This window comes from Pelodiscus sinensis, chromosome 2, assembly GCF_049634645.1.
Source record: "Pelodiscus sinensis isolate JC-2024 chromosome 2, ASM4963464v1, whole genome shotgun sequence".
NCBI classification, from domain to species: Eukaryota; Metazoa; Chordata; order Testudines; family Trionychidae; genus Pelodiscus; species Pelodiscus sinensis.
The window spans coordinates 125,928,563-125,954,815 of NC_134712.1; the positions used below are offsets into that span (position 1 = coordinate 125,928,563).

General features: G+C 45.8%; 1 long non-coding RNA gene across 2 annotated transcripts; it reads left to right on the forward strand.

Annotated features, from left to right (window-relative positions):
- The first annotated feature begins 1,921 nt into the window (after positions 1 to 1,921).
- Positions 1,922 to 25,804, forward strand: LOC112547758 (uncharacterized). 2 transcript variants are annotated; one of them, XR_003091570.2, is made up of 5 exons: positions 1,922 to 1,995; positions 2,133 to 2,182; positions 7,066 to 7,179; positions 8,708 to 8,880; positions 25,685 to 25,804. It is a non-coding gene; the product is annotated as an uncharacterized LOC112547758 (long non-coding RNA). The 2 variants fall into 2 exon arrangements; XR_012901755.1 differs by lacking the exon at positions 25,685 to 25,804 and adding an exon at positions 18,809 to 19,182.
- The last annotated feature ends 449 nt before the right edge of the window (positions 25,805 to 26,253 follow it).

Here is a 26,253-nt window from a genome sequence, read left to right on the forward strand (position 1 = left end):
GGTCTTAGAAGAAAAACCCTTTAGTGAAACAAAAGGCACTGGGGATGCTGAAGATTATGGAGCATAGCACAAAGATTATTAGTAAAGGTAATGACTTTTAAGCAGGATGTTGATTGAACTGTACGGTGTAAAAACAATTGGGATTCTCTATATAATTGCCTAGTGACCCAGATGGAAAACTAGTTCCATTCCTTTCTATCAAGTAAAGGTCAGGATACAGTTGAAGCCTTTCAGAAATCTTGATTGACATTAAAGCAATATAGTTAATGTGATGAAAGCAAGAGCACTGGATTTAACAATGTAAACAAAGCAAATGCTGCCTAATAACATGACATCAGACAAAGCTGATCATAGCTCTTCATCACTATCCTTGCTGTTTCTAGATCTATTGCTGTAGTGTCTAAATAATGTTCAGATTGGATGCATGTTTTAAGCAGCCTTCAAAATATTTTCAGTATAATTGACATGTTTGGAATTTCAAAGCTTTCTGCAATTTTCAAACAAGAAAAAAATTGGAATTAGGGCCACGTTATTTTTTGTTGATTTATTACTGCAGTACTTTGAAAGCATGGAAACATGCATTCATATCAGTCATGGACTTTTCATACTGATAAAAAAAAATCAGCATTCATGCCAAATCAAAAATCCCTTAACATAGCAACAACAACAACAAAAACAAAAATTTAATACAAAGCATTCGGATGTAAATCAAGTTACTCTATGAAGAAGTTAATGCCCTTGAGTTCAATGTTGTTACTCTGGATTTACATCATTGCAACTGACACCAAAACCTTCTCCTGGGTATTCTTTGCACTGAAAATATTCACTGGTGCAAAGTGACTATAACAGAACATTTTCAGAACTGGTTTTAAGATCCCAAGTTTCCCAATGGGATTTGGTTGGTCCACAACACACATGAAAATGAAGAATGAAAAAAAAATGTCTCTGCTTCATTGGGGAAATAATTCACAGAGCCTCATTGGGTCACTGCCAAGACTTTGTTACTGTTGCTTGATGGCATGAACTTCCCTAATGAAAATTGATTTTGTTTATGTCCACTCGTAATGGGTCTAACTTCCTGATTACAAGGCACTGACTGCTAGTAATTAATTATTATTTTATAATTTATTTACCCAAGAAAATTCCACTCAGTGCCAACATCTGTTTTCCATTGGGGTCCTGCTTTGATTTAATTGTATAGCTGAGCACAAGGAGGAACAAAGAAGCTGAATAAGTTGCTCAAGGTTACACAGACAGAAATGAGCCAAGTACAGTTCTTAGTTAGTCCTTTGCTTTAACCTCCAGAGTCTAGTTGTTCTCAGCTTTTAACAGCTTCTATTGAAGTCACAGAGACCCAAAATAATTTTTTTTGGCCATATTGTTCTCTTGTGGGAGGACTCAGGAGAGCAGGAATTTTTTTTTATTCCCTTCAGTGTTTTCCCTGCAAATTGCCTCCTAAAAGGGGAAAGTTTGGGACTTGCAGAGAGTGTAGAAAGTGATGGATCCAAGCACCAGCAATGTGGCTTCAACATGGTCCACATTTTAACTGATATCTTTGCAGCAAAGGAAATTAAGGTTGTTTAAAGCAGCACTTGCTCTGACTTTGATTTCTGCCTGACTATATATGGACTCAGGGGTCTGTGTCCCCAGCACTTTGTGCCCCTGCCCTGTCTCCAGATCCTTGCAGAGCCTGTTCTGTGCAGCATACCCCATGAGTGGCCTGAGTGGAGGGATTGCGGATGGCATGTTGAAGCAGCAGCATGTTTTCCTACCTGCTCATTTAAATCATTGCTCACATTCCACGGAGCTGATCAGATCATTATGTCATTACTTCCCAAGGTTCAATTATGACAATGGAGTTGTGACATCATATCAAGTTGTCACATTTATGCAGTGTCAAAATATAATAGCAAATAGCATTGATATTATCTCTCCCCATCTGACTGAAGGAGAAATGTTTTCACTTGGGTCTTTGCTCTTTGACCTTTTGTAGAAGTGAGCATCTCAAATATCTCCTTCCTGGCTGCTGCAAGGACACTTTCTTCTCTTCCCTCTATCCTGGTTTCTGGAGAGGTCTAGGGTGTGACTTTTTTTTCTTATTTTCTCTCTCTCTTCCTTCCTTCCCTTCCCAGATCTATTTAGCGAAGTACACGGTCACGTTATCAGAGAATGGGTTTGGAAGGTAAGATACCAAGGTTCTTTAGGATATTTTTACATAGTAGCTACTTGGAAACTTAAAATCTTTCACAGACAGTGAAAAAGGAGGCAAGATGAGACAGGTTTCTAAACATCATAAAAGGTAACTTTATGAACCACAAAGTAGGACCAGCAACCTGAGGCAAAGCCATCGCAAGTACATTTATTTTGATTGCAAGAAATATATGGAGACAATGAGTATAACAGGAAACCAGAATGGGTGACTATAAGTTGTTTGGTCCACAGCACACATAAAAATGAATGAGTAGTGTGTTCAAAGAAGTACCAGGGTAAAAGATTTCAGGAATGCACATTAAGAGACAATTAAAACCTGGACAGCAAGGTGTGATGGCAGGAAGTATAAGAAAAAAATCAGCTGATGCTGTTTCATAAGAGGCAGTTCAAAGGTCAGTTAAAAATGACTGAAGAATTTTTGTATTGTATCTTAGAAAGGGAGAAACCATTGTAAGATTGGTACACATATTGCTGTCATGGGGTGACAATGCGGATGGTATGAGACAGAGACAACTGGTGACTGGAGGGAGGGGGCATGAGAAGGAAACCCAGTTAGTAATTAAAAATTGGGGAGGCTACAGGGTCGATCTCCCAAGCACTACTACAAGTTACTTCTTTGATGAGGAAAAAAACCCCAATGTGGAGCCCTGTGGCACCTTAGAAACTAACAGATTTATTGGGGTATAAGCTTCTGTGGACAAAACCCACTTCATCAAATGAACTGCAGTGGAAATGTCTGTGAACCAGCCCTTGTGATCCATGAGGGCCTGCAGCATGATGGAAAAACACCCCATCCAATTTATATAGTTGGAGGCATGGTGGTCAGGCTTCAGGGTGGGGATGTGGGTGCTGTCCATATCTCCTCCCCCCCACAGCTGGGGAAGTCCATGGCAGTAAAGCCCATAATGATGGGGTCTGTGTTGCCCATAGGGTTGCCAGATACTTTCACAAAAAATCACAAACATGGTGGGGAAAATAATTGGTTGAGCAAAAAATAAATTTAAAAAAAAGTTCACTGCGCCTTGCCTTTAAATTCCCATGCTTACCGCTCCTCCCTCCCCTGCCAGGCCCGGCAGAGGAAAAATGTCCCCGCAGGCCTTCCATCTGAGAAAAACAGAAAATACCAGACATTTTACATGTCCTATATTTTCTGTTTTTTTTTATCAGACAGAAGACGCAATTACCGGACTGTCTGGGAGAAAACGAGACAGTTGGCAACCCTAGTTGCCCAGGGTGATGACCCTCCACAGAAGAATGGCATTGAGGGCCTTGACCACTTATAGAATCATAGAAACATAGACTCACAGGATTTCAAGAGCGGGGGTCACCGAGTCCAAACCCCTTCCCAACAAAAGACCAACCCCAACTAAACCATCCCAATCAGGGCTTTGTTAATCCAGCATTGAAAAATCTCTAAGGATGGAGAGTCCACTATCTCCATAGGGAACCCATTCCACTGCTTCACCACCCTCCTAGTAAAATAGTAATAGAGTCAAACCTGCATGAGCATGGCCCTGACCATCTATCTCCCCATGCTGAACTGGTTCCCAGTGGAGTGATAGCTGTCCAGCATGGCAAGCTTCCAACATGCGATGGTGACTTGCTCCTGGAAAGGGATGGCGGGTCTCATGTTGGTGTCCCATTGCTGGAGGGCAGTGGCGAACCACTCGTACAGCTCCGGGAAGGTAACCTTTCGCATGCAGAAGTTCTGGAGCCACTGCTGGTCATCCCACCGCTGCATAACAATGAGGTCCCACCAGTTGGAGCTGGTGTCCTGGTGCCAGAAGCGGTATTACAGAGTGTGCAGGGGGAGGATGGAAGGGAATGTGGTGCATCATGAGCACCAAAGCCTGGGTGAGAATGTCCCCCAGTCCATGCTGGTCAATGTCCTTCTGCAGCACTACATGGGCAGTCATGGTGCAGCAGGAGGCCCAAGAGTCATTAACTGCTTTTGCAGCAGCTCTGGCTCCATGATGAGAGTTCTGTGGTGTCCACAAGGACAACCAGAGTGTGCAGCATGAGTTTGCTGTCCCTCAAAGGGGTAAGCAGTGTGGAAGAGGAGTGTGAGATGTAACTGTAGAGAACAGCCCCTTTAAGCACGAGTCTCAGCTAGCCTCAGGAAGCAACTACAGGAAGTGGCTGCTCTCCTGATGCCCTCTCTGGAGTGATTCCAGGGGCCTTTAAATGCAAGTCAGGCTCCAATCAATGTGGATGCGCTATTTCGATATAATTCTGCACTATTTTGATGGTGTCTTGTAGTATGGATGCACTATTTCAAATGGTTATTTAAGGAGTTATTATTTCAAAATAACGTATTTTGAAATAATTTCCCACTGTAGACATAGCCTAAGGTGCCACAGGACTCCTCATTGTTTTTTGCAGATACAGAGTAACACGGCTACCCCTCTGAGATTCTTTGATGTTTAGGGTTTGGCATGGCAATAATAATGTATGTTATGACATAGATATTCAGGACTGTTTGTAACATCCTATAATTTAAGAATCTAGGGCTGCGTCTAGACTGGCAAGTTTTTCCGCAAAAGCAACTGCTTTTGCAGAAAAACTTGCCAGCTGTCTACACTGGCCACTTGAATTTCTGCAAGAACACTGACGATCTCATGTAAGATCGTTAGTGTTCTTGCGGAAATACTATGCTGCTCCTGTTCGGGCAAAAGCCCTCTTGCGCAAATGCTTTTGCGCAAGAGGACCATTGTAGACAACGCAGTATTGTTTTGTGCAAAAAAGCCCTGATCACGAAAATGGTGATCAGGGCTTTCTTGCGCAAAACCGCGTCTAAATTGACACGGACGCTTTTCCGCAAAAAGTGCTTTTGCGGAAAAGCATCCGTGCCAATCTAGACACTCTTTTCCGCAAATGCTTTTAACGGAAAAACTTTTCAGTTAAAAGCATTTGCGGAAAATTATGCCAGTCTAGACGTAGCCTGGGTGTTTTCTTAGCATTTAGCTAGTTAAAGGGTTATAGAAACAATGAATCAAACTTACATTCTGCCTGTGTATGAGTATGCTCTCACTATGACAGTCTGAGGGCTTGTTCTTAACTTAAGGCCTTTGGTTAAGCAGCAGCAGCAGCAGCAGCCATAAGCTGAGAAACATATGGTCATAGTCTCACACATCCCAAAACAGTCAGATTGTAACAATCTATCGCCTCCAGATATAGGGTATGTTGACACAGCAAAGTTATTTCAGAATAACAGCCCTTATTCTGAAATAACTTTCCTAGTGTCTACACAGCCAAACCTCTATTTAGAAATAAATTCAAAATAGTGGCGCACTTATTTCGAATTTGGTAAACCTCATTCTATAAGGAATAACGCCAAATTCAAAATAGCTATTTCGAAATAAGTGCTGTGTAGACACTTATTTCGAAATAGGGGGCCTCCAGCCTTCCCAGGGAGCCCTGGTGGCCACTCCAGCCTAAACAAGAACACTCCTTTCCCTCCCCCCCCTCCCCAGAGCCCTTAAAGGGGTAGACTGTGGCCACAGTACCTATGCCAGCTCCAAACCTGCCAGCCCAGAGCCAGCAGTCACTGCCCCTGACCCAGTGGCCCCAAAACATGATCCAGCAAGCCACTGGCAGCCAGCCCTCCACCGCTCCCCAGAAGCAGTCTGCCAGCTCCCAGGAGCCTGACAGGGCCCAGGGTGGAGATCATGGACTTTATTCAGGTTTGGGGGGGATGCCCCCAGTATCCATGATCTCCGCACTAGATAGAGGAACGCAGCCATCTATGGTTGGATAGCTTCCAGCCTGGCCACCAAAGGCCACAAGCGAACCCAGGAGCCAGTTTGCATGAAAATCAAGTCAGTCCGGTGAGACCCCCCCCAAACCTGAGCCCTGAGCTTCCCCTCCCCCTTCTTCCCCTTGCTTCCCCCTTCCAGCTCCCTCCTCCCAGGTTTCCCCCTCCCCTCTCTCACCCTCTCTTCTTCCATCTCCTGCCTCCTTTCCCCAGTCTCACCAGAGTTTCATTCCCTCCCCCCAGTTTTGTTAAATAAAGAAAGTTTGTGTTTATGAAAATATGTGTATTTTATTTGACAGCAGAAAGGGGGTTAGAGAGGGGTAAGTGGAAGGACGTGAAGGAGGAATGAGACACAAGCCCTACAGTGGGGAAGACCAGGGAGGCTCTTAGTGCTCCTCAGGGTGCAAGCTCTCCCGCAGGGCCTCCTGGGTACTGACAGCCCCCCAATAGATGTCCCGGATGGAAGCCTGCAGAAAGTGCAGCCAGGCTTGCAGCAACACGTCCAAGAGAAGCACCAGAGTGCCCAGGGGCAGCTCTGGCTCCATTTTTCAGAGTGCTGTGGCGTCCTGAGTGAGGGCAATCAAAGCATGCAGAGTCAAAATGCTTTGCTGTCCTTCATCAAGGTAGACAAGCAAACAGGGAAACCTGAGAACTGGCTGTCCAGTGGGTTCCCTTTAAGCACAGATCTCAGATAGCCGCAGGCAGCAGCACCACACAATAAGTCCTGACCTGGTGGCCTGCTAGAACTGATTCTGGCCAGCCTTAAATGCAATTCAGATTCCACTCAGTGTGGACACGCTATTTGGAAATAGCAAAATGCCATTTTGAAATGCATTTTGTGTGTAGACGCGTTATTTCGAAATAAGCTATTTCAAAATAACTATTTCGAAATAACACTGTAGTGTAGACATACCCATAGAGAAGAGCCTAGCAGTTTTAAAGAAAACTTAGGTTGATAGCTTTCTGTCTGGTAAGGACCCACTTATCACTTATCACATGGCAAACTGGAAGTAAGATGGGGAAAAAATGGAAAAAACAACAATTGATTCATACTTCATGGATGCTAACCCCAATAAACAGTGAATTGTTTGTATCTCCAGACTCCAGGTATTGCTGTTCTCTATTCATGTAAGGAGGATCAGGAAAGTGAGAAGATGAAGGGATAAATTCTCTAACATCTTGGTGTAGAAACTCAGATACATCACAGGGGACAGGTGAGTGGCAGTCTGTAAGTTCTGCTCCCATCTGTCCACATAGCTGGTTAGAGGGGGTTATTATGGCAGGCTCGTGATGGCAAGCCAGGGTAAAGGATTTTTTTGATAAGTGAATATAGAAGCCTCAGGGCCCATTCCAGGCATAGAGGTCAACCTGGGATGAGATTAAAAAGGAAATGGAGGCAGTTTTGGGGTCAGAGGAGGTCACAGTCCTTGGTACATGGGTGACAGAAGACGGTGCATGCCCAGTGGGACAGGATGCCTTCCAGGGAAACGAAACACTGCAGACTGCTGGTAAGAGGTCTAAAGTAGAGGCAGCACTGTGGGAAGCTGCTGGTGATCTTTCAAGTTTGGTGCTGGTTCAGCGAGGGCTGCTGAAGGATTGTGGATTGGGATCAGGGATGGTTAAAGATAATTTGGAACAAAAGGTTTTGGAGTCACTCCTCTACCAGGAAGATTGATGCTGTGGTGGTTGATCTTACAGAGTTCAATTTAGCCAGTCTAGTAAAGACCTGCTAAATTGAACACTGAGGGCTCCCCCATCGATACCTGTACTCATGAGAAGTTAGGAAAGTCGACAGGAATATTAACTCCTGGAGAACTCCTGCAGTGGAGATGGAGCCAAAGATCAAATTAAGGTACATCAACTCCAGCTATGCAATTAACATAACTGGAGTTGCGTGAACTCAACCATCCAGGGATGTAACAGTCCCCTTAAGTGACAGGAGCTAGGACTGGGTCATAGGGGAGTGGATGAAAAAAGTTTCAAAGTGTTTGGTAGGGTTTTCAGGAAAAAGTAATACTCCCCAACTATTCAACCCAGGGACCCTAGTCGTGGTTCAGAGGTAACTATATTCTCTTCTTCTTTTACTTAATTTGCTGTTGCTAGTCTGTATTTTAAACTGAGTTTCACAGGGTTAATTGGTTGTTTTTCATCTCTCTCTGTCCCCCAGCCCACATTCCACACTTTTGTTTTTCAGAAGTTTTAATGGAGGAGTACTTTGGATACTTATGTGATTATTTTGAACAAAACATGAGAGAAGTCTGCTGTATTTAATTGGCATTTTTGGAGTAAAAGATCTATGGACCATCATGAAGACAAATGTTTAGCTGCCTTTTTGAATAGTCTTAAGGAAAACACAGCAAAGGATAAAGCAGTTGTGTGGCAAAAATTGTACTTGGCCACTAAGTTGTTACAGGGGCGTATACTACATTAAAGAACTAAATGTAGGAGTGACTAGCTTAAAGAAAGTAAAGCATTACAAATAGTGTTGTTGAAATTAATACTACAGAATTTGGAGAAAAGTAAACATTTGGGAGATGTAGAAATGGTAAAAGGTAACAGCTGTAAAAATGTCAAATTGTGGGGTTGTAAAAAGGAAGTGTTTTGGTTCTATAACAGCCTAATTATATAAATGTAACTATATTTACAACTCTGCACAGTCACATTGCATGGAAGCTTGGTGGTTAAATTATACATGGAGTTCAGGCACAGTAGCCATTACCATAACTATTTTTTTGTCCCTAGAAACCTTTACAACTATTCTGAAGGAAAACGGGACTTTTTCTCAGAAAAATTTGTCCTGTAAAGGACTGCTGCAGGCAGTAAGCAGACTGAAGATCAATATCACCAAAGGAATGGGTTTCTGTTGGAACTTAACTTAACTGTCTCTTGTTGTACAAGATGCAAGTATAATCAAGGTACATTTGGGTAAAAAATAACAGCAGTGCAAGGGATCTTAGGCAAAAGAGAATTTTTTTGCAATTATGTAATGTTTTCAGGATCCAAACTGACACTTATAGTAAAACTTTTTTTTTCTAAGTTTAAGATGAATTGCTTTGGTTTTGATTTTTGATTTTTTTTCTTATTTTTAACTATGCCATTAAAATTCTTTTGAACCTTTCATTCAAAGTTGCAAAACTGACAAGTAACTTTCTGCCAGACACAGGTGACTAATATTGTTTGACTTTGGTATTAATAATTTAATCTTTAAGGGTATGTCTACACTACCCTGCTAGTTCGAACTAGCGGGGGTAATGTAGTCATCCACCGTTGCAAATGAAGCCCAGGATTTGAATTTCCCGGGCTTCATTTGCATGAAGCCGGCCGGCGCCATTTTTAAATGCCGGCTAGTTCAAACCCCGTGCCACACGGCTACACGCCATCCCCAGCCATCGCTCCTCCTCCTGCCTCTGTTCCCCCTCCTGCTTCTTCCGCACCCCCCGTTGCGTCTGCCTCACCCTCCACACCCACTCCCCCCCGACACCCCTGTACCCACAATGCTGCGAGATAGGAGAGCCAGTAAGACCCGCAACCCTAAGCTTCCCCTCCCCCTTCCTCCCTTTGCCCCCCCCTTCTAGCACCCTCCTCCCAGGTTTCCCCCTTCCCCTCTCCCACCCTCATTCTCCCCCTTCCCCCACCCCAGTTATGTGAAATAAAGACTTTTTGGGGGGCCACACAGCTGTTTTTATTGTAGATCAGGAAGGGAGTTAGGGAGGGGAAAGGGGAAGGAAGTGGGGGAGGAATGTAAGGCCCCAGGCCCCAGTGGGGCACGCCAGGGGGACTTCAGTCCTTGTCCACAAGGAATCTCTCCCACAGGGCTTCCCAGCTGCAGACAGCCCCCTGAAGGGCCTCCCAGCTGGCAGCCGTGCAGGGCTGTGCGTACTGGCCAGCCAGGCAGTCAGCCTCTGCCATCTAGGCTGGCAGGAAAGCCTCCCCCTTCCTCTTGCACAAATTGTGGAACACACAGCACACTGCCACCACGTACGGAATATTGTGCAGGGAGAGGCTGAGGTGGGTGAGGAGGCATCTAAACTGTGCTTTCAGTAAGCCGAAGGCCCCCTCGACCACTATGCGGGCCCTGCTGAGCCTGACATTGAAGGCCTGCCGGGAGAGGCTGAGATGTCCTGTATAGGGCTTCATGAGCCAGGGCTGGAGGGGGTAGGCCCCATCCCCCAGCAGGCACACTGGCATGTCCACGTCCCTGACCCTTATGTGGCGGTCAGGAAAGAAAGTCCCAGCATGCAGCTTCTGGCAAACAGAGGAGTTGCGGTACACCCATGCATCATGTGCCTTGCCAGACCAGCCCACATTGATGTCTGTGAACTGGCTCCAGTGGTCAGACATGGCCTGCGGGATCACAGAGAAGTACCCCTTGCGGTTAATGTAGAGGGAGGCTTGGGGTATGTCTACACTACCCCCCCTAGTTCGAACTGAGGGGGAGGGGTAATGTAGTCATACGGAGTTGCAAATGAAGCCCGGGATTTGAATTTCCCAGGCTTCATTTGCATGATCCCGGCTGGCGCCATTTTTAAATGCTGGCTAGTTCGGACCCTGTGCCGCGCGGCTACACGTGGCACGGACTAGCTAGTTCGGATTAGGAAGCCTAATCCGAACTAGCTAGTCTGTGCCACGTGTAGCTGCGTGGCACGGGCTCCGAACTAGCCGGCATTTAAAAATGGCACCGGCCGGCTTTATGCAAATGAAGCCCAGGAAATTCAAATCCCAGGCTTCATTTGCAACTCTGTATGACTACATTACCCCCCCTAGTTCAAACTAGGGGGGTAGTGTAGACATACCCTTGGTATTCCGTGGCATGGATGGGGATGTGCGTTCCATCGATTGTCGTCCCCCCCCGCAGTTGGGGAAGCCGAGGGTGCCAAACCCTTGGATGATCACGTCCAGGTCAGTGAGGCGGACGACTCTGCGGAGCAGCACCCTGTTGATGGCCTTGACCACCTGCAGAGAGACACACAAAACCGAGGGTCACTGGGGCGCCAGGGTGGCTGGGAGTGTTTTTTCCCCACCACTGCCCCGTGTCCCACTCACAGGAGCAACCGCGGGTGGTCAGTAGCCCGGCCGGGATGGACCAACCCCTCCCAGGGAGGGTGCTTACACCACCTCCCCCCCGTTTTCCCTGGGGCAGCCTACGTTCTCCTTGCAGCCCCCCATCCTGGCCCAGTGGCCAGTGAGTGCCGTACCTGCATGAGACATGGCATGCAGGATCACAGAGAAGTACCCCTTGCGGTTAATGTAGAGGGAGGCTTGGTGTTCCGTGGTGCATCTCCCCACACCGAACTGGTTCCCGATGGATCGGTAGCTATACAGCGTGGAGAGCTTCCAGAGGGCAATGGCTACCTGCTTGTGGAAGGGAATGGTGGGCCTCATGCGTGTGTCCTGTCACTGCAGAGCAGGGGAGAGCCACTCGCAGAGCTCGAGAAAGGTGTCCTTCTTCATCCTGAAGTTCTGGGTCCACTGTCTGTCTCCCCAGTGCTCCAGGACGATGTGGTCCCACCAGTTGCTGCTGGTGTCCAGACGCCAGATGCGGCGGGGCACGCTGGCGTCCAGGTGCCGCTCCTCCAGGGCCCCCAGCAGGGGCATGAGGAGGGCCAGGGGGCTGGCCTGCAGCAGAAGGTGCCAGGCAGCCTTCAGCAATTGCTGCCAGGCTTGCAGCAAGACATTCAACATGAGCACCAGAGTGCCCAGCTCTGGCTTTATGTGCCAAGTGCTGCGGTGTCCCAAAGGAGAGCAACCGAAGCAGACGGAGAGAAAAACACTTTGCTGTCCCTCAGCGAGGTAGGCAAGCAAGTGGGAAAGCTGAGAACTGGGCCAAAATGATGCTCATAGCACCTGCCGAGGGTCACAGCTTAAGTGTGATTGCATATATATGTAAATATATATGCAAATATATGCCCATGTTTTATACTGATGTGCATGAATATAAAGATTAAGGCAACACTGTACAAGACACGGGCCCCATTTAAGTCAGTTCAGCTGATATTAATAAAATACAATATTGACTTGATTTCCACCCATATGACAGCTCTTTTAATGAGCAATGACAGTCCAGGAATTTAACTACTAAAACATATATCAACAGAAGGCCATTACATTGACTACTTTTTTGTTTTGGCTGTGTGTTGCGCCCCTCATAAATCCAAACGGCACTGCGAGCCGCAAACAAAAGTGCTGCATGCAGCCCACGAGACACATGTTGAGTATACCAGCTCTAAGATATCCAAAACTAGTCATATTAAAAAAAATAAGGCTATTTTGGGCTGCTAGTAAGGATATCCAACCTATTGCCTCCAGTTAAAGGGAAAAGCATAGGGAAAAGAATATTTAAAGAAAACTTAGGTTGATAGACCTCTGTCTGGCAAGGAGCCACTTTATCAATAGCAGATGGTTTGAAATCCCTATTTATTTATTGTTTTGTTACTATACTCCCCCTTCTCTTTAGTTTATTTGTATGGTCTCTATTTCTTTGTTTCTGTCTGCTGTATAATTAATTTGTCTGGGTGTAAACCAAATTAGGTGGTGGAATATAATTGGTTAGATAATCATGTAACAAGATGTTAAGACTGGTTAATTAAATGTCAATAAAATGATTGGTTAAGATATATTTGAAAATATTACTATATACATTGGGGGAAAACAGGAAGTAAGTTGGAAAAAAGAGCAAAAGGAGGAGAGAAGGAAACTGAATTCATTCTTGCTAGAAGCTAACCCCAATAAACATTAAATTGCATCTTTTGACTTTGGCTATTGCTGTTCTCTGTTCTCATGTCAATGGAACTAAGCCAATTTATACCAGCTGAGGATCCTGGTCCCTGTTTTTGATACTCCTTGTTCTGTAGTTTTTCATTGGTTTACAATTATTTTTTTCTAGCTCTGATGGCATGGAAACTTGTCAACTTTTTAAAAATTGCCACCCAAACAGGACTAAACAGAACAGCTTCTGGATTTGGGGCATATTATTGCTTATCTAATTTCATTGGCCACATAGTTTAGAAATGATATAAAAGGAGCACTACTGAATCCAAACTGAGCCACAAATCACAGTTGGGTTTTGCTTTTGTTTCATTAAAAATTTAATTGGAACCAAACAGTGCAGTCACTGAGCTCATCAGCATTTCTCACTCCTTTTTCTAACAAATCAGATGTTCAGACATAGGCAAATTAGTGAAGAGAATGTTTGCACTTACCCTTATTGCAGGAAATGATTATTTGATAAACAACGAAGCTCAGTCAGGAAGGAACAACAAACACTTGGTGTCAGATTGAATGGGGTGCTCATTACATCTTGTTCACTGGGTGGTCCAGGAATAGCTGCATCAGTAGATTCTCCTGAGGAACTGAAAAGCAAACAACAGCCACCAACTGTTTAAGTCACGGGTTGGGGAACCTAAAGCCCATGGGCTGGATGAGGCCCCCAGCTTGCCTGAACCCAGCCCCCAAGGCTTGGGGCTCCCCCACCCCCACCATTGGGGAGCATATGCTGGCCCTCTATGGGGCTGGAGCACACAAAATCTACTAGCCTTGGCCCCCCTAGGCTGTGGTGTGCAAGGGGAATGTGGAGAATGTCTTTTTCCTTCTCAGTCAGGGGCACGTCAATGAGGGTGGATTTTTGTTTGTTTGTTTGTTTGGGAGGGAGGGAGGTTTTTTGCTTCTCACTTGTGTTGCCCCCGACTGATATTTCTGTGGATCAGTGGACCCAAACCAAAAAAAAAAAAAAATCCCACCTCTGGTTTAAGAGGTCTAAGTGAAACTCATAGTAATAAGCACACATGGCATTTTACCTCAGCCAACTGATAGAACTGTTCTAAAGTGTCTAGCTTAAATACATGGAGAAAAGAGACCTTTCTTTGAGAAGATGTTAAAAGAGACTATCAAACCAGAAAATGCTTGCTGTGTTTAGGATAGAGAAGTTTACTCCTTTTGTGTAGTAATGATTGTTTTTCGAGATGTGTCCCCCCGTGGATGCTCCACAATTGGTGTTGGGCTCGTACCGGCACCACAGATCAGAGACTAACAGCAGTGATCAGGTGGGCTGCACATGTGTGAACAGAGAGTGGCATTCCCACCTTTGAAGTTCCACACGCCACCTGTTTCTCCTCTGTTTCCTCTTTGATGCCTTCTTGGGCTGCTATTATTGACCTAAGAAGTGAGGAGGAAGGTGGGTAGTGGAGCACCCACAGGGACACACATCTCAAAGAACAATCGTTATTGCATGAAGTGAGTAACTTCTCTTTCTTCTTCGAGTGATGTCCCCGTAGGTGCTCCACAGTTTGACTACATCTAGACTGCAAGCCTCTTTCAAAAAAGTGCGTCTAGGCTACAACCAGTACTTTTGAAAAAGCAAGCCGCTTTTTCGCAAGAGAGCACCCAGACAGTCTGGATGCTCTCTTTCGAAAAAGCACAGTTTGCATTACATAGCGCCTTTTTTCGAAAGAGCACTTTTGAAAAAAAAGGCTTTATTCCTCAAAAAAACAAGGTTTTCTGCAGTCAAAAAAACTGCTGTGTTCTGGTAAGTCATGGTAAGTCTTGTGTGTCATTTGTCTCCTGCTATGCAACAGAACATTTTTCACTTGTTGGGAGCACTGTTGCTTCACTTCCAAGAACCAGATAGGTACTATGCCGTCAGGTGTAGCGTTTGTGTCTGGGGTGGACTATTGAACCCTGGTTCTGGATGAGCAAATCTGGGTGGTTTGAAAGTGGGTAGAGAGGTCATAGAGACAGGTGATAAAGATATATGTGAACCATGTCTGTTGGGGGCAGGCCGGGGCTATCAAGATCACTCGGGCCCCATCTTTCTGTATCTTTTGGAGGACTCTGGGAATGAGAGGAATGGGTGGAAAGGTGTATAATAGGTGTCCCCTCCCCCCCAGTGAGAAGCATGGCATCACCAAGGAAGCCATGTCCTATGCCCGCTTGTGAGCAGTACTGGGGGCATTTAAAGTTCTGCCTGGTGGCAAAGAGATCTACCTGTGTTTGCCCCCATTGGTGGAACAGCTTGTGGGTGATCTGATTGTGTAGTTCCCACTTGTGTTCTGTGAGGAAGTTACAGCTGAGGGTATCTGCCATAATGTTCTTGTCTCCAGGCAGGTATTCTGCTGAAATGGTAATATTGTGGTTAATGCAACATTTCCAAAGCCTGATCTCCTCTACACATAGCAACTGGGATCTCGCACCCCTTTGGCGATTGATGAGAAATATAGTTGTCATAGTGTCAGTGAGGATCCATATAGCAGAGCCTTGGATGTAAGGGAGGAAGTGCTTTCACATCTTGTGGACTGCTCGAAGCTTGAGCAAATTTATATACAGTCTTAACTTGTCCTTGGACCATTTCCATTGTGCAAACTGTTGTTGGAAGTGTGCCCCCCATCCCATCAGTCATAATTTGTTTGGACGGCTGATCCTGGTGGAAAGGCACCCCGTTGCAGAAGTTATGTGCCTGTGTCCACCATTGTAGGGAGATGAGGACTTTTGGGGGAGGGGAAATGCGTCTGTGGATCTGACAGCTGGCTGGTGTATACACTGAAGAGATCCAATGTTGGAAGCAACAGAAGCACAGCTTGGCATGCAGCACCACATATGTGGTAGTCACCACGTGCCCCATAAGTTTGAGGCATGTTATGATGGGTACCATTGAGTGGGTGGTAATGGTCATAATGAGATTTATATTGTCAAACTGGTGATTGGGGACATAGGCTTGAGCTGTTGTGGCATCTATACGAGTCCCTATGAACTCCAAAGATTGTGTTGGGCATACTATAGATTTCTGCTTATTGATAATGAAACCCAGCAACTGAAGCATACTCTTTGTGAATATGATCATGCCTTTGATAATCCATTCTGAGGGACCTCAGATAAGACAATCATCTAGATAGGGGAATATTGTGATCCCATGGCATCTTAGACATGGCGCACCCACCACAAGGGTCTTGGAAAAGACTGTGGGGGCAGAGGAGAGTCTGAATGGAAGCACTCGGTATTGAAAGTGGTCTGAGGCTACCATGAATCGTAGGATGCACCAGTGTGTGGGGTGTATTGTGATGTGAAAATACACATCTTGAAAGTCGAGGGCTGCGAACCAGTGCTGAAAATATTGTGGCAAGCACGACCATTCTGAAGCATTGCCTGCGAAGGTATTTGTTTAATTGGCACAGGTCCAAGATGGGTCTCCAACCTCCTGTTCTTTTTTTTGGTGAGAAAGTAGTGTGAGTAAAACCCCCTCCCTTTGTATTTTTTGGGGACCCACTCTATGGCTCCTATTTTGGTGGAGCTCAGTCTCGTGAGAGAGGTTTCTGAAGAGGGAGAGTGAGGGTGGAGAGGTTGGAGGAATTGCCATGAAAGGGATAGAATAACTATGGATGATGATTTCTAAGACCCATCGGTCTATAGTGATTGCTACCCACTGATCATAGAAGGGGCGCAAACGGTGGTGAAATAAATTGTGCTCGCCTGGTACTGTAATTGGGGGGAGGTTGGGCAGACCCTCGACCAGATTTTCAAACTTGCTGCATCGAGGCCTGAGTCATAGAAGAGCGGTTGTTTGGGGTTCTTTCTAGTTGGTTTCGAGGTCTGAAGTGGTTTTGCTCAAAGGGTTGGTATTGGTGTTGTCTAGTGAAGGTTGTGTCCCTGTGTCTTCAATAGGATGTGTAGCGCTTTTTTCGGTAAGGGGGAGTATACATCCCCAATGTGCGTAGGGTAGTGCACAAATCTTTGCTCGAATGCAGTGATTCACTGGTACCTGCAGCAAACAATTGTGCTTTATCAAATGGCAGGTCCTCTACTTTGGCCTGGAGCCAAGTTGAACATCTCATCACCACAGATGTTGTGGTGGACCTAGCCACAGTTTCTGTGGCATCCAGGGCCATTTGCAGTGCCATATGGGAGATAGTGTGACCTTCCTTAAGATTCTGCATCAGTTCTGTTAATTTCGTGTAATTCTTGAAATCATGATTAGCAAGCATTGCTGTATAGTTAGCTATGCATAGCTGGAGGGTTGATGAAGAGTACACTTTTCTTCCAAACACATAGAGGCGTTTGTGGTCCTTTTCCTGTGTATGTGTTTTATGTTGTGGGTTCTTGGACCTTTGATTGGCAGCATCAACCATGAAGCAGTTTGGCTGAGGGTTCAGATAGAGAAAGGCCGTGCCTTTAGATGGCACAAAATACTTCCTATCAGCCCTTTTATTAGTTGGAGGGGCTGTGGCAGGTGTTTGCCAGACTTCATCAGCTGCCTCAAAGATTGCTTCGTCTAGAGGCACTGCAATTTTGGATATTGCAGAGAGCTGTAAATTCTTTAGGAGAGTGTGGTGTTTCTCCTGAACCACTGATAAAACTGCCTCCTGACTGGTAGCCACCCTTTTAATTAGGTCCCGGAACTGCTTAATATCATCAGTAGGTGTTGGATCATTTGGAATAACCACTTAATCAGGAGCAGAGGATGAATTATCATTGGGTGCAATATCAAATCAGTGGATGGTTGGGTCATCCTCAATCTGTCATTCCTCTAGATCCGTGCCCTCAGATGGGGAATGTGCTGCATCTGAGTGCATGGAGGGCAGTGACCTTTGTGCGGGTGTAGATTGTACAGTGGAGGTGTGTCGTGGTGCCCAGTAATGATAGGGGGACCATCGGCTGTGATGAGTGTCATAGTATTGCCAATCAGTGTGCCATGGAGGATATTGGTAATTGGGTGGTCTGTATGCCCTATAATGTGTGTGTGTGTGCGCCCTATCTGAGGAGGAGTGTTGTGAGGAGAACATATTGCCTGTATCCACATGGTAGGCACTGAATTTGTGATAAGGACAGTGACAGTGGTGAGCCCCTTGTTCATAGTAAGGATCGTGAATGGTGTCATGGTGAAGGCTCAGAAGGGAACAGGGTCCTGACCTCCTGTCATGTCCTGCTGGTGCTTGTGTTTTGCGACCTGAGGAAAAGTGATGAGATGCAGGCTTGTAACCCATTGCTATGAGGGTCAACACTTGTGATGGTGATATGGGTGTTGCCATGACCCCAACTGATCTAGAGTTAGTGTGGAGTACTAAGGGGTGGCTGGAGCTAGCCGTAATGGTTTTCTGGGCCACAGGCAAATGTGCCATAGGTTGTCAATGTGCCAGTGATCTTGAGTGTGCCGGCGGCGAGCCAGGTGCCCTTAATGCCAATGGTGCCTCTGTTACCACAGGGCCCTTGCTAGGTTCCCTTTTTGTGGTAGCTGATTTCAGGGGATGTTTAGAACACGTCTTTGAGACCGTTATTGAGGAGGCTCAAGACTTTGCCATGCCTGAAGTTCCTGGATCATCTCCTTTGCTAATTCTTGAGGGGAGAGAGTGGGCAAGTGAGGGTCTAGTTTCCATGCATGTTCTCTGAGAAGGGTTTAGATGTTTGTCCTGAGGAGAAGTTGCACTCGAGCCTTTATTGCCCCCTTGATAATTATGGGGGTCCAGGGCTCTATCCATAGACTGCATGCACACTGTGAGCTCCTTTTCTTTGTGAGCTCTGGTTGAGAGGCTACAGCAATGCACACATTTCTGAGCTACATGTGTGTCCCCCAAACAGCATATTCATTTGCTGTGGGCATCAGAGGATGGCATACATTCTCAGCATTTGCCACAACTTTTCTCCTTACAAGAGTTTGGAATGTCTGCCAGAAGCTATCTATAACTGTACAAGCAGCTGAGACTGCTTGTAGGTCACTGGTTTCTGTTTCCTTTTCTTTTGTTTTGCTTGCCATAGCTTGCTGCTATGTGGCGATAAAAGCTGGTGGTGGTGGCTTTTTTTTCTGTGTAAAGAGAAGGTAAACTCTCTAAGCTGATAAAGTGGTTCTGCTTTGTTCTGCAGAGTGCACTGAGGAAGAGAGGACTGAGCTCTGTCTGTGGCCAAGGGAGGTGAAGAAGGAATTGAGGAGAAGCAGGCTGCATGAGCTATTTCAAAGGCGGGAGCAACGCTCTTCACTCACGGATGCACAGCCCGCCCAATCACTGCTCTCAAAGTCTCTGATCTGTGGTACCAGGATGAGCATGACATCTACTATGGAGCACTTATGGGGACATCAATCAAAGAAGAAGTCTATGTTTGTTGAGCTAAGGAAATACATTAATAATTTTCTGATAGCAAGTAACTTGCCTCTATTTTGAGAGAAGCTAAGGAATGCCTGGACTGCTAAAAGCTGCCAGATTTCCCCATCACAGATTATCCAGTTCTGCTGTCCCATGTGGCAGTTACATGTCCCATGTGTCAGTTACACTGTGCATTCGCAAGACCCGCATTGCGCACGTGCGCGCCGCCGGTGAATGGGGAGACCAGCTGAAATCTACTCGCCATAGACAAGTAGATTCAGTGATTTGTCAAGCCCTGCCAATAGCCAAGTACAGGAGCAGATGTGACGCTCCTCTAGAAGAAAAAGATAACCATGTTATACTAATGTATTGCCACTGATTTTTCATGATTGTTGCACAATTGTGATAAATCTTACATGAAATATGCCTTGTAAGGCATCACTGGAAAAATTGTAGATGTATTCAGCAGTGCTATCTTAATTTACATATGTGAAGAACATAAGAATGGCCATACTGGGTCAGACCAAAGGTCCATCTAGCTCAGTAGCCTGTCTGCCAACAGTGACCAATGCCAGATGCCCCAGAGGGAGGGAACAGAAATAGGTAATCATCAAGTGATCCCTCTCTTTTCACCCATTTCCACCCCTGACAAACAAAGGCTAGGGACACCATTCCTACCCATTCTCTCTAATTAGTACTGGTGGACCTAACCTCCATGAATATATCTAGCTCTGTTTTAAACCTTGTTAAAGTCCTCATCTTCACAATATCCTCTGGTATTCTCATTGTATATGATCAATCCGTGCTATGTGTTTGTACCTCAAACGTATTGGCTATGTCTAGACTGGCATGATTTTCCACAAATGCTTTTAACGCAAAAGTTTTTCAGTTAAAAGCATTTGCGGAAAAGAGCATCTAGATTGCCACGGACACTTTTGCGCAAAAGCACTTTTTGCAGAAAAGCATCCGTGCCAATCTAGACGTGGTTTTGCACAAGAAAGGCCCGATTGCCATTTTCGCCATCGGGGCTTTTTTGTGCAAAACAGTCCTGAGCTGTCTACACTGGCCCTTTTGTGCAAAAAGATTTCCGGAAAAGGGCTTTTGCCCGAATGGGAACTTCAAAGCATTTGCGCAAGAAGCACTGAAGAACATCGTGCTTTTGCGCAAATTCAAGCAGCCAGTGTAGACAGCTGGCAAGTTTTTCCGCAAAAGCAGCCGCTTTTGTGGAAAAACTTGCCAGTCTAGATGCAGCCATTGTGTTCCTGGATAATACCCATAGAAAGAAGTATATCAAGCTTGACATCTGTGATTAACAGACCTTTACGGGGAATAAACTTTTCCAATGGGCTCTTCCAGAGGACACCTCAGAAAGCACAGAGACAAAGGAGGCCTCATGATTCAGCAAGGAACATAGAACATGTGATCGCTGATTCCATGTTTAAGACATTTCATGTGCATGGGCTGGGTGGGGGATATAAACTGGAGATTATGACATCGTCACCTTGCCTATTTCCTGTACCACTTCTCTGGAGTATGCTTTCTAACAAAAGGAGAGGTTTGAATAATGGATTAAGGACCTTAGGAATGAACCAGGGACTTACAACAAACTAGCAGATTTCACATCACTGCTACTATCCTGATATACAAATTCTGAAATCAACTGTAGACTATATTGCATTTTAACCATTGAATAATCCATTAGGATTAGATAGATAATTTTTAATGTATTAAAGATTAGCTAAAAGATATCTATCAGCATGGTTTTTGGGTAATATCCGAATTTCATTTTGTCCAGGATCAATGTCGGGTTGTTTAGAACTAGAAGAACTTAATTGTGAATTTGGTTTTATTAATCATTTACCATAGAAGTCTAGCATGTCTGGGTGGTTCATGAGGGGTTAGAGTGCCTGAAGGGGCCTGTCTGTGACTTCATTATAATTATGTTAGTATTTTGTAGGGACACATTTGTTACTAGCTGGGTAAAGTCTAACGGCAGAGTATTCCATCCCTTTGGGGTACGTGTCCTGTATTCTGGCAGTCTGACCCAAGGTTGGCACTCTTAGCTATGTCCCACACCAGGCAACATGACAGCAGATTCTTCTTGGAAATACATGTAGTGGTGTGGCTATTCAAAACAGATTCTACTTGGCTGGATTCCAAAACAGATCTCAGTTAGGAGATTCACAGAAATCAAGCAGAGATCAGTGCCAAAAACAACTCAAAAGATTTGGAGCGCTGTATGGTCCTTTTGCAAATGTCACTTTTTAAGCGAAGATCCAAGCTGTATATGTTAACTTCCTGTCCTGAAGAAAACTCTTAGAAATATTTGAGCAATCAACATCAAGGAAGACTACTAATCCACATTTGGGTATCAAGCTAGACACTGTGAATACATTAAGATAATTACTCTTCATAAATAAATGCTAATTTAGCATTCTAAGGTGTTAAAAATAATCATTGATCCATTACCAGTTTTATTTTCAGTGGACTTTTGTGTATCTAAATTGCTGCATACTTTTTTTTTTAGAGTTACTCAAAGTCTTCTATGATTAATTGAGACATACTTAGTTTAGAAATCTATTTAATTGGGACATCTCCCAGGGAACACATTTAAACCAATAATAGGGTATGTCTACACTACAAAGTTAATTCAAACTAACAGACGTTAGTTTGAATTAACTTTGATAGGCGCTACACTAGCGCTCCGCTAGTTCGAACTTAATTCGAACTAGCGGAGTGCTTAGTTCAAACTAGATAAACCTCATTCTACGAGGACTAAGCCTAGTTCGAACTTACTAGTTCAAATTAAGGGATGTGTAGCCCCTTAATTCGAACTAGTGGGAGGCTAGCCCTCCCCAGCTTTCCCTGGTGGCCACTCTGGCCAACACCAGGGAAACTCTATTGCCCCCCTCCCGGCCCCGGACCCCTTAAAGGGGCACGGGCTGGCTACGATGCCCGTGCCAGGTGCAAGCCTGCCAGCACCCAGTTAGCAGACCCTGCACCTGGCATGGCTCGAGCCAGCCACCCGATGCCCCCCAGCCCTCCCCCTCTTCCCGGGACCAGGCTGGCGGCTCCCGGGAGCTTTCCCGGGACTGCAAGAGGCGGGCACCTGCCTGGTCTAGTGCGGACATCGTGGACCTTGTCCACGACCTCCATACTAGGCACAGGAAAGCTGCCAGCCTGGCCACCCAGGAGCAGGTGTGCATGAAAATCAAGGTGGTCCACTGAGACCCCCGACCCTAATGAAGAACCTAATAAAGAACTTTTCTTGATGCACCCTCTCCACCCCACTCATGCTTTTATAGACCTCTATCCTATACCTCCTCAGTCTCCTCTTTTCTAAACTGAAAAGTCCCAGTCTCTTTAGCCTCTCTTCATATGAGACCTCTTCCAAATCTCTGATCATTGTAGTTGCCCTCCCCTCACCCACCCTCTCTCTTCCCCTCTTCCACCTCCTTTTCCCAGTCTCCCCGAGTTTTGTTCAATAAAGAGAGATGCTATTTTTGACCACACTTTTTCTTTATTTTGTACATCAGGAAGGGGGGCTAGGGAAGGGTAAGTGGAAGGAGGTGAGGGAGGAATGGGGTACGAGCCCCCGATGGGGAGGACTGGGCTGGCTCTGCGGGCTTCTGGGGGTGGAAGCTCTCCTGCAGCCCCCCAAATGCACCCTCTCCACAGATGGCAGCCTGTGGCAAGTGCAGCCGGTCTGATGGCTGAGTGCTGTGATGTGCCCAGTGTGGGCACTCAGGGCACTACAAAACAGGATTGCTTTGCAAGCGGGGCACCCCTGAGAACTGTCTGTCCAGGGTGGGGGTCGGGTCCCTTTAAGTGCAGCCCTCGGCTAGCCTGAGGCAGCAGCTCCACGCTCTAAGTCCTCATCTGATGCCCTGCCAGCACTGCTTCCGGCCATCCTTAAGCCCGGTTCAGGGTCCACTTAATGTGGACATGCTAGTTCGAATTAGCAAAACGTTAATTTGAACTAATTTTTTAGTCTGGATGCGCTAATTCGAATTAGCTTAGTTCGAATTAACTAATTCGAACTAAGTTAGTTCGAATTAGCGCTGTTGTGTAGACATACCCATACTTAGCAGCAATATTTGTTATTTAATATAAATGTTAATTCCACTTATAGGGGATTCAGGTGATTTAGCTGAACTTTTGTGTGTTTAGGTTTCATGTTGGTTCGGTTAAGTACTGTGACAGGGCCAGTCCCACTCCAGGGTCCCAGGCCCCTGTTCAGTCCACAATCTGCAGTCTAGGTACTGCAGCACAGGTTTTGCTTATCCCTTTCAGCGTTTTGTGAGGGTCTGTTTCTTAGCAAAAATGGGTGTTGGGACAGATGATTTTGGTAAGTTTGGGCTGGGTTACCAGTCCTCCCCAGTTACCAATTGGATTCTCTGGTTGTTTGGGGCACGGGAGCCCAAACACTCCCTGTTGGAGCACCTCACCTTCTCTCTCCTTTGGCAATGCTCTAACCTTATCAGTTGTAACTCTTCTCCGCCTCCTTCCAAGCTCCTGTTCCACTCTCCTTCTTGCTCGTCCCCACAGGGAAGGCTTTTAAAGAGATCCTGTGGCAGGCTGAAGTCAGCTCAGCGGACCCTTGTTTGCTTCAGAGCTGCCCTGTCTCAGCTGCTCCTAATTAACCAGGGCCACCACTATTTTCCAGAGCTGCCTTTCTCTCCCTTCAGATCAAGCCTGTAACCTGCCCTGTCACAGTACCCAAATGGCAGTTTTCGTAGCTTCATCAGCTGTTGCCTTCCTCTGTAGCATGGGACACAGATCACAGCTGGAGGATTCTCTGCATCTTGGAGGTCTTCAAATTATTTGAAGGCTTCAATATCTGAGATATAGGTGAGAGGATTATTCTAGGAAGGGGTGGGTGAGATTCTGTGGCCTGCATTGTGCAGGGGGTCAGACTAGTTGATCATAATGGTCCCTTCTGACCTTAAAGTCTATGAGTCTATGAACTGTGATACACACATGATGTCTCATTTGTTATACCACTGCCTGCAACTGGTGGGTTTCCCATAACTGCATCTGTATAATGTGTGTCACCATGCCTGGTACATTGCCACTATCTTGACTGACAGAACTTGGTGAGTTACACACTCAATCCCTAGCCTAGTGCAGATAGCATTTCCTGCCAAACTCATAGGCTTCTTCGCTAATACAATAGGTCTTGCAGATCTCTGGACAAAAAATGCTATTATGAAAGTGCTAGTTATTAGTTAGAAATTCTTATTAAATGGATCAAAAAGAACCCCTTAAACTTAAAGGCTGTGTCTAGACTGGCATGATTTTGCGGAAATACTTTTAACGGAAAAGTTTTTCCGTTAAAAGTATTTGTGCAAAAGTGCGTCTAGATTGGTCCTGGAGTTATCATTACAACAATGAGCTTTTGTCCAAAAGTGTGTCTACATTGGTGAGACGCTTTTGCACAAAAGCAGAAGCCCGGAACCATTTTGAAGAGGAGGTATGTACCCCTGCTGTACCCCTTCTTCCGCCCCCCTCTCCCCACCGGTGGATCCTTCCCCGGCCTCCAAGGGTGCACGGGAGACGTCGGGGCTGCCAGAGGGGGCCTGCAGGGTGACAGTGCTGGTCTCGTCTTCTGACCCGCTGCTGGTGTCTCCTTCCCCCGCCTTGGTGGTCCTGGTGACAGGGGGGGGGGGGTGCTGGTGTCCACAGGGACGTACAGTCCCTGCGGTGCTGGCTGGCCCATGATGCGGTGGAGCCGTTGGTAGTGGGGGCAGGTGTTGGCTCCTGCCCCTTGGCCCTCGCTGGCCCAGACATAACCCAGGCGCAGCTCTTTTACTTTAGCCCCAACTGGCTCCAGGGTCCGAGCTGGATGGCCCTGCTGGGTGAGCGCCTGGGCCATGAGGTGAAATATGTCCGTGTTCCAGCGCCGGGAGTGGGTGCTGTGCAGGGCCCCCTCCTCCTACCAGAGGTCCAGTAGGGCCTCCAGCTCCCCCAAGAACCAGGACAGGGCCCTTCTTTTTCTGCCCCCTGAGGCCTCCTGCGCTGGGGGTGCAGGTGGTTGATCCCCCCCTGGAGCTGCCATTGTGCTCTGGGTGGCGTTGGAGATGGCAGGGGCCATGTGGCACAGCTCTCAGCAGAGCGTGGCAAAGGTGCATCTACCTCGTGGTCTCTGCAGGCTGCATCTGCCTTAAGGGGGCTCAGGTTACCAGGAAGTCCGGGAGCTGTCTGCAGCTATGGAGCCTCCAAACGGCCACTAGGGCTTTTTTCCATTTAGCTTGCTTTTGCGCAAAACATATTAGCTGCCTGTCTACACTGGCCCTCTTGCGCAAAAACATTTGCGCACGAGGGCTTTTTCCTGAACGGGAGCATGAGAGTATTTGCGCGTGAAGCACTGATTTCGGACAGTAGAACGTCAGTGCTCTTGCGCAAATTCAAGCGGCCAGTGTATACAGCTGGCAAGTTTTGCACAAAAGCCAATCTTGCTAGTCTTGATGCACCCAAAGACTTCTATAGGTTTTCAATGTTTTATTGTTTTGGTCTCCTCACTTGCCTTGTTTTTAAGTTTTTTTAATAAATATTATTGATTACTTCAATAATCTCTGAATTAAGAAGCATGCTATAAGCAATGAGTGCACTTGCTAAGTAATTTTTTTCTCCCTTGCTCTTTTCCTTTACTTTACAGAGTATAGAGGAAAAATGTTCAGACTGAGTAGATGAAGACTGGGCATAATGCCAATTTAAATTCTTTGTGACAATAAATTGTGATCCCAAATCTGCTGTCATACTTGTACAAATAAAAGGTAATTACATAGACACAATGTGGTTTTTTTTTTCAATTGTGGAAGTAAGGCATGTATACAAGATACCAGTATTGATTCTATCTGTGTTCGAAACAGACAGTTAAATTTTCCTGCCTGAAAAATTCACTGAAAATCTTAACAGGAAATATGTATTAAGGGAAAATTTAGCCGTATACTCTTCTCTCTCTCTCTCTCTCTCTCTCTCTCTCTCTCTCTCTCTCTCTCTCTCTCTCTCTCTCTCTCACACACACACACACACACACACACACACACACACAAATTGCATAAACAACTCTGATGTCCTCTGCACTTCTAGCAAGAAGGAACAAAAGTCATGCTACATATTTATTTGACAGTGTAAATTAAATCTTACCTCCAACCTCAGAGTTTCCCTATTTCCAATTTAATATTTCACATTTAAGCAATGCAAATGTAACCCACACACCTAGGG